Raw genomic sequence first — 15458 nt, 5'->3', positions numbered from 1 at the left:
GGTGGTGTGGCTGCTTTGCTTCTGTAAGTAATTCCCTGACCATGTTCTAACTATTAGTTAGTTAGATTCCCTGACTAACTTTAGTAGAATCATACTTTGGTTTATTGTTGGTACCCTCTAATAAAGAGCTAGATATTTGTTTACATCTCCCCAGGAAAGAGTTCCCACAATATATGATGATTACTCCTATTACATCTTTCATAAATACTACACACTCTTATCTTTCTGTGTCTTTATAACTGTATATTAAAATTATAAGCCAGGTGTGGTGACATACACCTGTAACCCCAGCACACAGGAGACAGAGGCAGTAAGAACTTAATGAAATTTCAAGACTAGCCTGATCTACACAGTGAGTCCCAGGCCAGCCAGGGCTACACAAAGAGAGACCCTGTCTTTAAAGGGAGTGCAGGGAGATGATTCAACAGATAAAGGCCCTTGTCACCAAAATTGACAATCAATCCCTGGGCCATACATGGTGGAAAGAGAAAACTGACTTAGGCAAGTTATCATCACACACACACACACAATGTGTTTAAAACAAATTTTTAAAAATAAAGGCTAGAGAATGGCTCAGTAGTTATGAGCACTAGCTGACTTGAGTTCAGTTCTTAGCACCCACATAGTGGCTCTCCATGGTCTGTAACTCAAGTCCCAGGCAATCTGTGCCTTCTTCTGGCGTCTGTGGGCACCAAGCACACAAGTAGCAGACAGACAAGCATTCAGGCAAACAACTCTACGCATAAATCTTTTAGAATTGCATGCCTCTTGACACCCCACAACTTTCATGCCCCGACATCTGCTAAATAAACAAGTGCATTTCAGGTTAAGGCCAGAATATCAAGGAAATTCATTAAAGAGCTCAGTGTGCCACGTGGAACTTTCAAACCTCTCTGGTTTCTGCTTCGTAGTGATTCCCTGTCCTTAGCCACATTCTTACTCCAACCCAGATTAGCTACTGGGGATGCTTCTCTCCGTGTTGTCATATTTATGCCAATCTCCTAAGAATAGATTCAGTCAGTGCTTAAAAGAATCTATTCCATCAGCAATTATATTAGGTGCTAAGAACACAGTGTGAGATGACAAACCTCTGCCCTGCTCTCATGTTTGGGAATCAAAAATGCTAGGAAGAAATGAGTTGTGCCTAGCAGCACACAGGTAACAGTTAATTCCTATTTGCACCATTCAGGCAATGCCCCGGGCTGCCAAAAAGGGCTTGTAATAGCAAAAGCTTATGAAATAAATGAAAATCTCTAGACTAAGCTGCAACCACAGATGCATCTAGAGCAACTAGTCTTCTACCAGAGTCTGACACCGGCCTTCTTAAACACCTATTCTCTGCCTCAAGTTACATCCCCCTTCTTGACCCCATGGACTATGAGCAGACATCACTTCCTTACTAGAGTTTGTACTTCACAGAAAAAGACTTTAAGGCTAAGTTACATTTCAGTAGATAGCAAATACATTTGAATCTACAAAGTAATAAAAATTTCAAGTATTTTAAATTATAGCCATGGCAATAAGTAAGAATTTTCATTCTAAGTACATTAGCTTTGTACTTATAGTCTTACTTGCAAATTTAATTCAAAAATACTGATTCCATCTCTCCAGGATCTCTGGCCAACTCTATAAAATCTACACTAAAATGAGACTTTTTTAACAACCTAAATTATAGATTATTGGAATCTGTTCAATGATATTTCTTTAACAACCAAAGGGGAAAACCATGCACTCAGAGAGACACACACACACATTTTCATCTTTTTGTTACTCCATCTAGTTCTGTGGAGATAGCATTTAAGCCACACTTTGCACATACAGAAACAGGGTTTAGAATTCCTTTATCTGCTTCTTCCTATACACTGCTCAAGCAGCCTGAGGAGCCAGGGCTGAGTGCATCCCAGCAGACAAAATCTTCACGCACTCTGAAACTGCATGACAAATTTTAAATCGACAATAACAAACACAGACAGCAGTTTCTGGGGAGAAACAGCAATGTTTTCACCCCAGAATACAATCCACGGAACAGTTGCTGCAGGTTTATTTTGCTACACACCTCTCTCATACACACAAAATAAATGGAACACAACTAAGTTCAAACTAAAGTTAAAACTAAACACAGAAAGACCATTTGATCCAAATAACTCCACTGAGAGATAAATATACAAAAGACTTAAAAGCAAAGACCCAAACAGACGTTTCTACATCAATGTTTACAGTGTCACAGTCTGAAAAACCACAAGGTGACAACAACCCAAAAGTCCATTAACAGATGAATTAGCAAACTATGTTACAGACACATGACTGGATACTATTCAGTCTTTAGGAAGGAAGAACATTTAGATATGATCACATCGGACCTGCGTGGGACTGGACCTTTGCAAATGGGAGACGGCTTGTGTGGCTGGATCTGTTTGGGGGACTCCTGGCAGTATGATCAGGATCTATCCCTGTTCATGAACTGGCTTTTTGGGATCACATTACCTATGGTCAGATGCCTTGCTCGACCTTGGGGCTGGGGAGAGGGGCTCAACTTAATGTACCAGGTTTTGCTGTCCCCCCATGGGAGAACCTGCCCTTTTGGAGAAGGGGATAGAGAATACGTCAGAGTGGGGGTTGGACGGGAGGGGGTAGCGGGAAGAGGGATGGGGGAGGGGATCTGTGGTTGGTATGTAATAAAAAATCAAAAAAAAAAAAAAAAAAAAAGACCAGAAGGATGAATCTTGTAAAGACACTAAATTAAGGAAGACAGACCCAGATGAAGGAATCCTTATGCTTATGCAAGGTACCTAAGGTCAGATTCTTGGAGACAGAATGTGGAAGGGGTGATGGCTAAGGGCTGGAAAGATGGGGAGTGAGGAGTTAGTGTTTAATAGGGACAGTTTGGGGACTAGAAGATGAAAAGGTTCTGCAGAAGGATCGAGGTGACAGTTACAAAATATAAATGTGCCTAATGTTGCATTAATGCACACTCAAAACGGTTACCATAGGAAAGCTTTATGCCATGTGTATTTACCAAAAAAAAAAAAAAAAGATTTAGATAAATTCAGAAGTGATCATAACACATGAAATCATAAGTATTCAGAAGTTTGAATCATTTATGTTCTTTAGTGTAAAATGACCCCAACTCCTAACACTAATTAAAAAAAAAAAAAAAAAAAAAAAAAACATGAGGAATTGGAAATCCAGGTTGAAAAGTTTCCTGTGCAGCCAGATCACAGGACCAGATTTCTAGAAGTGATGCTGGTTGTGGTGCTTTCAAATATGAGGCACAAGTATCCCACTGGACAGGTGCAGAAACTCAAGAGTAGGAAAAGAAAAGAAAGAAACGGTGGCACAGGAAGTAAAAACAACTTGGACAGAGTTTAACTATATTTCTGACTAAATTTGGGGGCAAAGAGAAAAAACAAAATGGTAACAAAAAGCATAGCTCTTGGTCACCTCAAACTCATAACCTTGTGAATCTACAGAACATTCACTCCTGACTTAAGAACCGTCACAATCACAGCGAAAGCACTTCTAGAACAGGGAAGCCCCACACAGGTGCTGCGGTCTGAGTAAGCTTGTATTAGGGATTTTTTTCCTTTTATCATCAGAACTTCTCATTATGGACATTTGAGGAAATGAGGGCTGCAAATTAGGGGGAGAAATAATTCAATCTTAAACTGGATTTGAATAGACACTTCAGTGAAAACGATATACAAACAGCAAAACTAAAAACATCCTAGACACCATTAGTCATTAGAAAAAATGTAAATTCAAACCATACTGGAGGTGGGTATGATGGTGTGTGACTGTAATCCCAGTACTCAGGAGGCTGAGGCAGGAGAGTTGTGAATTTGAAGCCAGTCTGGGCTACACATCCAGTTTCAGGCTAGTTTGGACTAAGTAGAGACTGTCTTGTTGTGGCATGAATTTATAATTTCTGTTAGTCAGTCTCAGCTACTTAGCAGGCTGAGGAAGAAGGATTACTTGAACTCAGCCATTTAGGTCCTACAGCAGGGGAACAGAGAAAGAGATCTCACTGAGGAAAAACAAAAACAACAAAAACCTCTAAGGTTTCTGCAATGGATTTGCTACCAGAACATAGATGCCATGAAAACTACCTAAATCAAAATGGGAAAGGAGATTCATCTATCAACCTCAATATGCACATGTAGACTCAGGCCGGTCTAACACTACTGCCCAACTGATCTGCAAATGTGGTGGAACAAAAAGAAAAGAAAAAGAAAACATTGAAAACTCTGTGAAGCACGGGCTAGAGAAAGCCCAGTGGTTAGGAGCTCTGTTACTCTTGCAGCTCACAACCATCTGTAACTCTAGTCCCAGGTCATCTAACACCCCCTTCTGACTTCCTTGGGCATCAGGCACACAGGTTGTGTATTATACATATATGTAAGCAAAGCACTCAGACACATAAAATAAACCTCAGAAAAAAGTGAAAGCTTTGTGAAGGAGCGTTGAGATGGGAAAGGGCTCCTTCAAGTGTGGCTGGGTCTCAGGATAAAGTGAGGGCTGAGCTTGAGCAGCCATCACCAGTGACATCCCCTATGCAAGTGCTGAGTGACTATCACTGATGCTCCCGACATAGACTTTTATAAAAAACATGATGACAGGTGCCATCATTACAGACTGCCTATGCTGTCTTGATTGCTGCTGCTAATGTTGGCAAATTCAAAGCTGGTCTCTCAAAAAACTGGCAGACCACTAGATGGTGGTGGCACATGCCTTTAATTCTAGCACTTGAGAGGTAGAGGCAGATGGATCTCTGAGTTCAAGGCCAGGCAGGTCTACATGGTGAGTTCTGATAGCCAGAACTACACAGAGAAACCCTGTCTTGAAATTTAAAAAGAGCTGGCAGGCACATGAGCATACCTTCTAGCTTATACACTTACTAACAGCCAGAAGAGGAACAGCCTTTCAGGAAGGCAGCTCCTACACTAAGAAATGAGCTACAACCCTCACATTGCAGCATTTGGCCCAAATTCCCGGCCTGAGTCAAGTGCTACCATGCCTTGGTTCACAGGATGGAATGTCACTCACAAGGTGGCAATGCAAGTGGAACCACACCAAGTATAGACTGTGTCCTGCCACCAACCTGTCCAACGGCAAGCCTTTGTGCCTGCCCTTCCAGAGTGTTCACAGAACTGGTGGTGTGGACATGGTCCCTGTGAGCTAGGGAAACTGGAGTTCTCAACCACAGGATGGCCAACGTCACAACTGAAGTACAGGGTGTTGAAATGCACTCCTGAGAGAGCTGTCCATCAAATGTTTGTCCTGGCAATGCTGCAATGACCTGTCACTAGAAGTAGCTCTCCTCACTGTTCATGATTATCCTGAACCATCCAAGCCACATCAATGCAGGCTCTGACCCTCCACTGGCCTCTCACACAGCTTACTGCCTGCAAGTTTGCTGAAGAGAGGAAGATTCATCGACATTCTGGTGCAAAGCTGGAAGGCAGTCCTCAGTTCCATAAAGCTGGTGCAGCTGCCATAGGTAAGGTCCCTAGCAATTCCTTATGTTAAGACATTTCACTGACTATGCTCCAAGAAGGGGCCAGAGCTGGAAAGGCCACTAATGTGCTCTGGGAGCTCAGGGGCAAGCTGAGATTCATTCCTAACACTTGTTACCTAATTGGTGGAAAGAGAACATCTCATAGAAGCCTGACCTGGAAAAATCTTCAGAAAGAATGTTGTGTGGACACTTGTTTGTCTGACTATGGAAGTTTTGAGTCATTACTGTTGTTTCTTTTCAGTCGGTGCTTCTTATTGGAAAGAACTTAACCAAAACCGTGTCACAAATTTTAAAACTTGTTTAAAAAGAAAGAAAAAAAAAAGCCAGTTTAATGAGAAAGGAGAAAAAAGAGGGTGAAAGACCTCACATACACTGAGTCACCATTTCACAGCTACTAGAATGGCTGTAATAAAACAATTATTTTTTAAACCAAAGTAACTAGAGCTGGCAAGAATGTGGAGAGATCAGAATGTGCACAGCACTGCTGGAGGTATACAATGGTCCAACTGCTTGGGAAAAGTGGGGCAGTTTCTCTAGAACTTAAATACAGAGTTATCAGAAGCCAGCACCCACTCTAGATGTGTGTGTACCTAAGGTAGCTGAAGACACATGCCCCCACAAATGTTCCCAACAGCTTTGCTCATAACAGTCAAAATGCAGAGATAACCAACATTCCAACAGCTGGTAAATGGATAAACAAATGTGGAGGATCCATTGAATGGAATACTACTCAGCCATAAAAACAAACACAAGAGTGTTACAGGCTGCAACATGGATAAACCTTGAAAACACTTTGCTAAGTGAAAGAAGACAGATATGAAAAGTGACACCCATGATTCTATTTATATAAAAGATCAAGAATAAGCAAATCTATACAGACAGAAACTAGACTACTGGTTGCCAGGGAAGAAAGAGATAGAGAGGAACTGCTAATTAAGAAGGGTGTTCTCAGGAGCTGATAAAATGTTTTGCAATTAGATAAAAGATGACAATTGTACGTTCCAGTAAGCAGATTTTAAAAGCATGCAATATCTTAAAATGGCACATGTGTTGGTCACTGAATTATATCCATTTGTTTTGTTTGTGTGTGGGGGGGTGGAGACAGAGTTTCTCTGTGAAATGGCTCTGGCTGTCCTGAAACTTGATTTGTAGACCAGGCTGGCCTCCAACTCAGAGATCTGCCTCCCAAGTGCTGGGATTAAAGGTGTGTGCCACCCCGCACAGCTTTACCTTTATCTTTATTTTATGTATGGGTGTTTTGCCTGAATGTATGTCTGTGCACCATGCACATGCAGTGCCCACAGAGGCCAGAAGAAGGTGTGAGCTCCACTGAGACTGGAGTTACAGACAGTTACGAGCCACCATGTGGGTGCTGAGAATCAAACCCTGGCCCTCTACAAGAACACTCAGTGCTCTTAGCCACTGAGCCATTTCTCGGGCCCACTGACTTATACCTTAAGTTTTCTGAGTAGATAAGACTGAACACAACAAAACCCACCTAAGTTCTGAGGTGTGGAGGCACACACCTGCAGTCTAAGCACTCAGGAAACAATGGTAGGAGATCAAAAGTCTGCCTCCTTGTCTACATAGTGAGTTGGAGGCCAGCCTGGGCTACATGAGAGCCTGTCTTAAAGACACACAAGTACACACAAACACACAGAGAGAAAGAGAGAGAGACAAAGAGAGAGAGTTCAAGCTAAATAAATACTAAAATATACAAAATTCTAGTTTACAAAGTTTAATGTATAAACTGGAGGAAGGAGAGTTTATGACCTAGAAGGTTTAGGAAATATTGGACTGAACTTCTTTTTAAGTCAGAATATTTAATAACAAACTTTAGGGATCTCAAAGAGGGGCAGAGAATATATAGCATTTCTTAGACATTATGGTCCAGGAATACAGTCTGAGAAATACGCTTATGAAAACAGATCAGAATCCAATTCAAACTGTAGTAAGTCTGTTAAGGGATAACCTTACCTAAAATTAAACAATATTATCAGAATAATCTCCTCACAATCAAAATTCAAACTTGCACCTGGCACAGTGGGGCACAAGTGTAGTCACAGCTAGTCTGGAGGCTGAGGCCAGAAGATCTTGAGCCCAGGAATTTGAATCCAGCAAGGACAATAAAGCAAGATTCCATGTCAAACAAATAAACAAAAGCCACACTTTCCAAAGAGTGGGCAAACTAGATCTCACACTACCCTGATTTTGTCATTTGAGTACTAGCAAGGCTGGATGACTAGTTGTTTTTAATCCACAAAATCAACCTCTGAAATACAGAAGACAAATACTGTGCTAATAATATCACTTAATAGCAAATACTGGAGCCAAGACCCACATCCTAAGACTCATACTGTAGTCCATACTCTTAACCATGCTACTCCAACCTGTCCATTTATACACCAAGTCTGAGCCCATCTCCTCAGAGGTTTGCTTTGGGCGGTTTTCAAATGAGCCCGGTTCCAAATGAGCCCGGTTCTCTTCTCTTTGGAACTGCTCCACTTTGGTCCTGTCGGTTCTAGGACCACTCCTTACCCAGATACAGATAGTCTCCTTTTACTATGCCCAGCCTTTGTCCTCATCTTTGACTGCAGTTTCAGCTCTGAGCCAATGAGAAGGACTCAAATCCAGCATCACAAACTCTGACTTCGCAACCATAATCAAAGTCTCCACTTCTACCACCTGGTGGATGACCTAGTGTAGACCTAGAGTGAGTGAAACCAACTCCACCCTCACCAGTGGGCAGCTTCGCTTCCAAAGTCCCCAGTCTCCAGCAATGGAGCCCACACCACCCCACTTAATCCCAAGTCTCAGGACCCCTTAGCTTCCTAAGTTTCCTTCCAACAGACCCCCCTCTTCCCAATAGCTTTTACCACTTTTACCTTAGAGCCTTTAAAGCTTCCTAATTTTAATTTCAGTTTCGCCCTTCCCTGAGACTACCCGCTATCTACTATAGGGTTAACCTACTGAAACCCAAGAAACAAGCACAGTAAAACTTCTCAAACTAGAAGCATTCACAAGCTTTCTGCATTTTAAATTCGGATTCTGTAACTGCTTCAGTTTAGCAGGCATGGGACTAGGTTAAACTTGCTGTGGTTCCCTGTAGCATTCCAATCAGAGGCTCACCTGAGGCCTGTCAATCCTGTTATAAACTGTGGTCACTGACTGGGTAGACAACAAAGGAGAGACCTGCTTGATCTGCTGGGCAGTGCTCACCATTTCCTTCGATAAACTCCTTCTTGCACATCTTACCTGAGACTACTATTCTGGTATTGGAACAAAGGGATGTTTGTTAAAAACAGTCTGAATCTAGTATCTAACAATTCAGAGGCAAAAGAGTTAACCAACTACAAGACATGCATACATTCTATAAATCGGGGTAGGTCCATAAAATTATGAAGAGTACCTAGTGAACACAAACAGATGCATGTTTTTGTTTTGTTTTTAAGACATACACTCTAAGTATGCAATGAACCACAGAGGCTTTCAGAAACAAAATAGTACCACTCAAAACTGTGTCATACTACTACGGACTGTTTTAAATAAACTGGAAGGGGAGAGTTTCTTTTAAAAAAATGCAGTGTAAATGGTTTTCATTCTCCAAGGAGAAGTTCTGCAATATAGTTTTTCTTCTCTCTCCTACATGAGGTATTTCTGCTCCTGTGCCACTGATTTCCCACAACAGAAGGAATCTTTCAAATGTGTCTAAGAAGGTGCTGTAAGTAGAAAATGCAGGTTGTAGCCTGAGGAAGTCACTCCCTCCACATCATCCTGTGCAGGACAGACCTTCCAGTTCCTATGCTCTCCCTTTTCCTTTCTCTGAAGTCCCACTGTTTTGGGTCAATGCTGCCCCAAGCCCACCACTCTCAACACATCCCTTCCAAACTGCCATACAGGACTCACCCACCCAGGACCCTGCCCAACTGTCCACCTTTCCTGTCTTCAGCTTCTCCTTCTATTGGTTCATCAACCTTGGGTACAGGGTCTCTCCCATCTTTAAAAAGTGAGTAACAAGTCCCCACCCCAGCTCAGATCCAGTCTTCTCTTTGCAGCCATGTTTTCACATACCTCCCTCCTCTCTTCTCACTTGGTTCAAATGACGACAGTCTGGCTTCTGGTCAAATCACTGGACTGAAACTACTCAGGCAAAGGTCACTAATGACCTCTAACTACCAAACCCAGTGGAATTTCTAAGTTCTTATCTCACTTCTTTCTGGAGAGCTGACATCACTAAGCCCTCATTCCTCCTGAAAGCTCTTGGCATCCTGCAGCACTAATGCCTTTGGTTTTCCTCTTCGTTCTCTATGTCCCTCTTCAGAATCCTGTGTGGACACACATTTCTTTCCTAGATCCCTCAAGTTTGAACAGAACCAGAGTTTCTTTTTTTGTTGTTGTTTTTTTGTTTTGTTTTGTTTTTTGTTTTTCGAGACAGGGTTTCTCTGTGTAGCTTTGCACCTTTCCTGGACCTTGCTTTGGAGACCAGGCTGGACTCGAACTCACAGAGATCCGCCTGCCTTTTTAATTCTGTCTTCTGTCCTGGGGATACTGACTTCAGATGATACAAATCAGCAAATCTTTATGTCCAAGACAGGCTTTCTCCACCATCCTGACCTAATAGGCTATTAAAAATGGATAGTGTCCCACAAGAACTTCAGACTCAATAAATCCCTAATTAAATGCATAATCTTCCCTTTAAGTTGCCTTCTGTTTATAGCTTCTGTTACTGTCCCATTACCCAGAAGATGAAATGAAGACTCTTTCCCTTTTTCCTGGCTTCCCTCCACAACTCAGTCCCTGAGTCCCACCTACCCGGTATCCACAAGTCTCTACACTTTTGCCATTCCCCCAAATGTCTCCTTCCCCTATCACCAGCTCCTCAAGCTCTCGTTAACAAGATGCACACAGCCACTTTCTCACTGTGACCTCTCTTCCAGACACATCCATGGTAGCTAGGGTTACTACCCTGGGAAGTCAAATCTGATTATGGCCCCACAGCTTTCAAAGTCAATTCCAATTCCTCAGCAGAAAAATCCCTTCCTGAGTGGCCCCATTCCTCCTCCCATTGTACACACTGTAGGCCACAAGATATTAGCCCAGTAGTTCTCCACATTCTGCTACCTGCTTCACATCTTTGTACCTAAAGATATTTGATTCAAAGTGGCTTAGGGGCCACTATGAGTTTGAGGTCAGCCTGACCTGGAGTGAATCTTTTCTCACTCACTAGGTGTGTGAAGGCATGGGCCTACCATACCAGCACTTGGAAGATCACAAATTTGAGGTCAGCCAGGGTTATATAATGAGACCGTGTTTCAAACACACACATTAAAAAAAAAAAAAAAATATGTGAAACACTCAAGAAAAATGACTAACTCAGGTAGCTCATAGTCAGCATTTACTGTGTTAACTTTGTTTATTCTTCCATAGCACTCAGGCCAAAAGAACACTGAAAGACAAATTAAGAGACATAATATTTATTGTGTTGCCATGGTTTCCAAATTAACAAATAAAAGTTATTACTCCATGTTCCTAGCAACTTCCCTTCAATCCAAAATGTGAAATATCATTTTTCTTAATTAGATCTTGAAATGTATTGTATTAACCATTTTTCTAAAGAAGCCTTTGGTACTTGAGGACAAGTATTTAAATTTTTCTGAACATAAGCACTAATGTGTATTAGATAAAACCAAAAAAATAAAATCTAGCTGGGTGGTGGTGGCACACACCTTTAATCCCAGTACTCGGGAAGCAGAGCCAGGCAGATCTCTGTGGGTTTGAGGCCAGCCTGGTCTACAGAGTAAGTTCCAGGACAGTCTACCATCAGGGTTCTCAGCCTCATCCCTGCTAATCCTTGGGCTGTGCACTGGGAAGTTTAGCAACATCCTCAACCTCTACCCACAACTGCCAGGGCACCTTCCCCACACCACCCTCCACTGTGACAGACACAGGGCACCTTCCTCACACCACCCTCCACTGTGACAGACACAGGGTACCTTTCCCATGCCACCCTCCACTGTGACAGACACAGGGCACCTTCCTCACACCACCCTCCACTGTGACAGACACAGGGCACCTTCCCCACACCCATCCTCCACTGTGACAGACACAGGGCACCTTCCCCACACCACCCTCCACTGTGACAGACACAGGGCACCTTCCCCACACCCATCCTCCACTGTGACAGACACAGGGCACCTTCCCCACACCACCCTCCACTGTGACAGACACAGGGCACCTTTCCCACACCAGCCTTCACTGTGACAGATACAAATGTCTACATATATTGCCAAACATCCCAAGGAACAAAACTAGCCCCTAGCTGCGAAACACTAACTTGAATTAGCTAATTCCTCTTTCTTCTCTGTCTCCATTGTCACCCTGAGGTAACCAGAGACACCATAGTTAAGAGGGCAGGAACCATGGGAAATTCCAGCACTAGCCCTTTCTAGCACCATGGTCTTGGCAAGGTTACTAGACATTTCCATGGCTTCTATTCATCACTGATGAAAAAGTGAAGCACGAAAAGGCCTGGGGCTGTTTGCTAGAGGACTGAGAGGGTACAACAGTGACCCCTGAGTAAATGTCAGCCACTGCTGTTAGTCCCTTCTCCACACTCCTTCAGCCTCATAAGCTGAGGTTCTCTGACAACTCCCTTCCCCTGGGGGATAGCTCTCATTCTTCAAACCTCAGGTGAAAGGCCACTTCCTCCAAGGAAGCCTTCCCAAGGCCCTCAAACATGTCCCCTGTGGTACACTCTTTAATAAAACTGTTTACTGTTCTCTCATAGCACTTAACAAAGTTATAAATACACATATTACATATTTCCTCAATTCTAGGAATGCCAGTGACTACAGCACACACAGATAACCAGTTTTCAAGACAAAAAGAAATCACTAAGTATCTGAAATTTGAGGAAGAATCCATTACATGGTCTTCAGTGTCTACTTCCCCTCCAGAATCTAAGCTCCACGCTAGAAGCTCCATACCCTCTAAACATAGCAGTGTCCACACAAATTAGGTGCTCAATAAATGTGTGCTGAATGAGTATTAGAAGTATTGCCAGGTGTGGTGGACCATGTCTACACAGCGAGCTCCCAGTCAGTCAGCAAGCACTACATAGGGAAATCCAAACAAAACCAAACCAGCCAGGTGGTGTCAGATGCCTTTATCAAGGCAGAAGCAGGTGGATCTGTAAGTTCGAAGCCAGCCTGGTCTACAGAGTGAGTTCCTGGACAGCCAGAGCTATAAAGAGAGACCCTGTCTCAAAAACAGAGAAATAAACAAAAAACAATAAATAAAAAAACCAAAGTTCATGTTTGTTTTAAAAAGAAACTATAGCGTTAAATGAAAGCTGGAATTAATACTCATAATTCCTGCTGACTATGGTAATTCTTCACATTTTAAGAAAATTTTTTTACTTGCCAAAAGTTTTTTTAATCTTTTATTTACCATGACCTAAAAATAAATCAGTTACTCAGAGTAGCAATGTCACCATCAGCTCTGACCAGCTCTTATGACTGCCACTCCATCAAGCACTGCCAGAAAGTATCTTTTTACCTAAGCACAATCTACCTCTTTGTACTCTTTTCCTCAAGATGTTAATCTATAATCAAAACCCACAAACTTCTGGTTCTCCTAGATGCCTGAATGGCTATTATGTCCTTAGGCAATAGATGATAATCCAATAAAGCAGAACCAATAGATGAACATATAAACAAACAAAAACCAAACATATACACAATGGAATATTACACAGCCACTGAAAAGGATCAAGGTTGCCTAAAAGAAAATAAGATTGTTAAGAGGCAGAGATCAGGGAAGACTGCTATAAAACAGTGTCTTCTAGACACGACAGGGCTCTTGCCACTAAGGAGCTCACAGCAGCTGTGGTTGCCCATATGAGACAAAAGATCAAGCCAGTCACCATTTCAACATGGATAGGGAAGGCACTCACAAGGCCCCACCCCTAGCTAAAGAGCTATTGGCAACTGGGCGCTGGGAAAGGGAGAGTCAGTTTTCTCAGGGGTATGATTTCTGGTAGGCTGCCCGTGCTCCAGCAGGTGTACCCACACCAGTGTGCATACGAGTAGCACTAATTGGACTCAGAGGGTTATTTAAAAAAAAAAAAAAAAAAGAGGGCATGAAGTTGGGAGGGAGATGGAGGATGCTGTGGAGGAGTTGGGGGTAATGAGGGATGGCTATGAGCAAGAGATATTGAATACACATGAGACTCTAAAAAATGATAATAAATATTTTTACAGAAAAAATGGATATCTGCAATTCTTTCTAGAGGCTTCAATTTCTTCTCAGCGTATCACTCATATATAATTGTTTAAAAAAGGGGGGAGGGTAATTACTCCATTTTTAGAAAAATAGATTTTATCCCCCTGTGTATGTGGTGTGTGCACACACATGCTCCAGGGCACGTGTGTGTGTGTGTGTGTGTGTGTGTGTGTGTGTGTGTGTGTGTGTGAGATGGATGCATATGCTCCAGAGCACATGTGTGGGTTCAGTGGACAATTCTAAGAGTGCTTCTGCCCTCCACCTTGCTGAGGCAGAGTCTCTTGTTTCTGCTGCACTATGTACACAGACTACCTGGCCCTCAAGCTTTCAGGCAATCCTCCTGCCTCCTCCTCTCATCTCACCATAAGTATGAAAGGATTACAGGTGTGTGCTACAACATCTGGCTCTTTATATGAATTTCTGGGATCTGAACATGTCAGGCTTGTGGAGTAAATGTTTTTACCACCAAACCCTCTTCCCTACCCACCTCCAATTTTAAACCAAACAGTTCAGTAATTTTAATTTTTACCTAAAAGTATGTAACTTATGTAAATACTTAAGATCACTGTAAAGGACTGTTTTGTTTTGTTTTTTTTTTCATTTTTAGCTAAAAAAATATCTGGCTTCTAAAATAATTTTATAGCCAGTTCTTAGGTGACTTTTCTGTACTTACATACTCTCCTACTCGATTTTTAGGTACTGTTACTCAAATGCTTGGCTTCTACACTACAGGACTGGCTGGCTCAACAAGCATGAAAACCAGAGCTTGGTCCACGGACTCACAGGAAAAAGCAGTGCACACCTGCAATCCCAGCACCGAGGAGGGAGAGACAAGGGAAGCCCTGGGGCTTGCTGGTCAACCAGTCTAGCCGAATGAGCCAGCTCCAGGTTCAGTGAGAAACATTCCCTAAAAAACACAGGGTAGAAGAGCAATGGGTTCAGAGGTAAATGCATCTGGTGCACAAGCATGATGATGTGAGTTTTGAGTCCCGGATCCCACAGCTGAAGAAGAAAAATGACTGCAATACCTGTCCTGACCTCCACAAGCATGCATGCTGTGGCACGCCAGGGCACGTACACATGCACGCACGCACGCACACACACATTCAAATTAAAAAGGCAGAAAAAAGCTCTTGAGGAAGGTATTCCACATCAACCTCTGACCTCCATGTTTGTGCGTGCACACACACAAGAAGTAATTTTAAAAGGGTGTGGTGACACAGACCCGTGTTCACAATGGGAGTAGGGGCAGGACAGACAGACTTGGGAGAATCAGAATTTCAAAGTCTGCATAGGGAATTTGAGGCCAGGCTAGGTAGACTACATAAGAAAATACTGAAATACCAACAACAAAAGAGTTCAAAATAAAACACCAAAAGGATCTCACTACCAACTTTCCTGATTGAAAAAGGTGTTAAAGTTTTATATATACCTGCTAAAAGTTCACCCTTCTAGAGTATATAATTCAGTGTTTTCAGTATAATCATAGAGTTGTACGATCATCAAACTCCAGAAGTTTCCATTATAACACACACAAGGAAACCCATACACCTGAGAAGTCACTCCTTAATGCTCCTAGCTCTGATATCACAACCCATCAACTTCTATGGATTTGCCTACCCTGATATTTCATACAAATACAATCACAAACTAGCTTTCA

General features: G+C 42.4%; 1 protein-coding gene across 7 annotated transcripts in view; it reads right to left on the bottom strand.

Annotated features, from left to right (window-relative positions):
* Nucleotides 1–15458, bottom strand: part of Lrrfip2 (LRR binding FLII interacting protein 2) — a 110155-nt gene that overhangs the window by 73035 nt on the left and 21662 nt on the right. The gene's annotated exons all lie outside the window — the stretch shown is intronic.

The sequence above is a fragment of the Onychomys torridus genome, chromosome 7 (genome assembly GCF_903995425.1).
Source record: "Onychomys torridus chromosome 7, mOncTor1.1, whole genome shotgun sequence".
NCBI lineage: Eukaryota > Metazoa > Chordata > Mammalia > Rodentia > Cricetidae > Onychomys > Onychomys torridus.
Note: the sequence above shows the minus strand (reverse complement) of the source record. Positions and strands in the feature narration are given on the sequence as shown.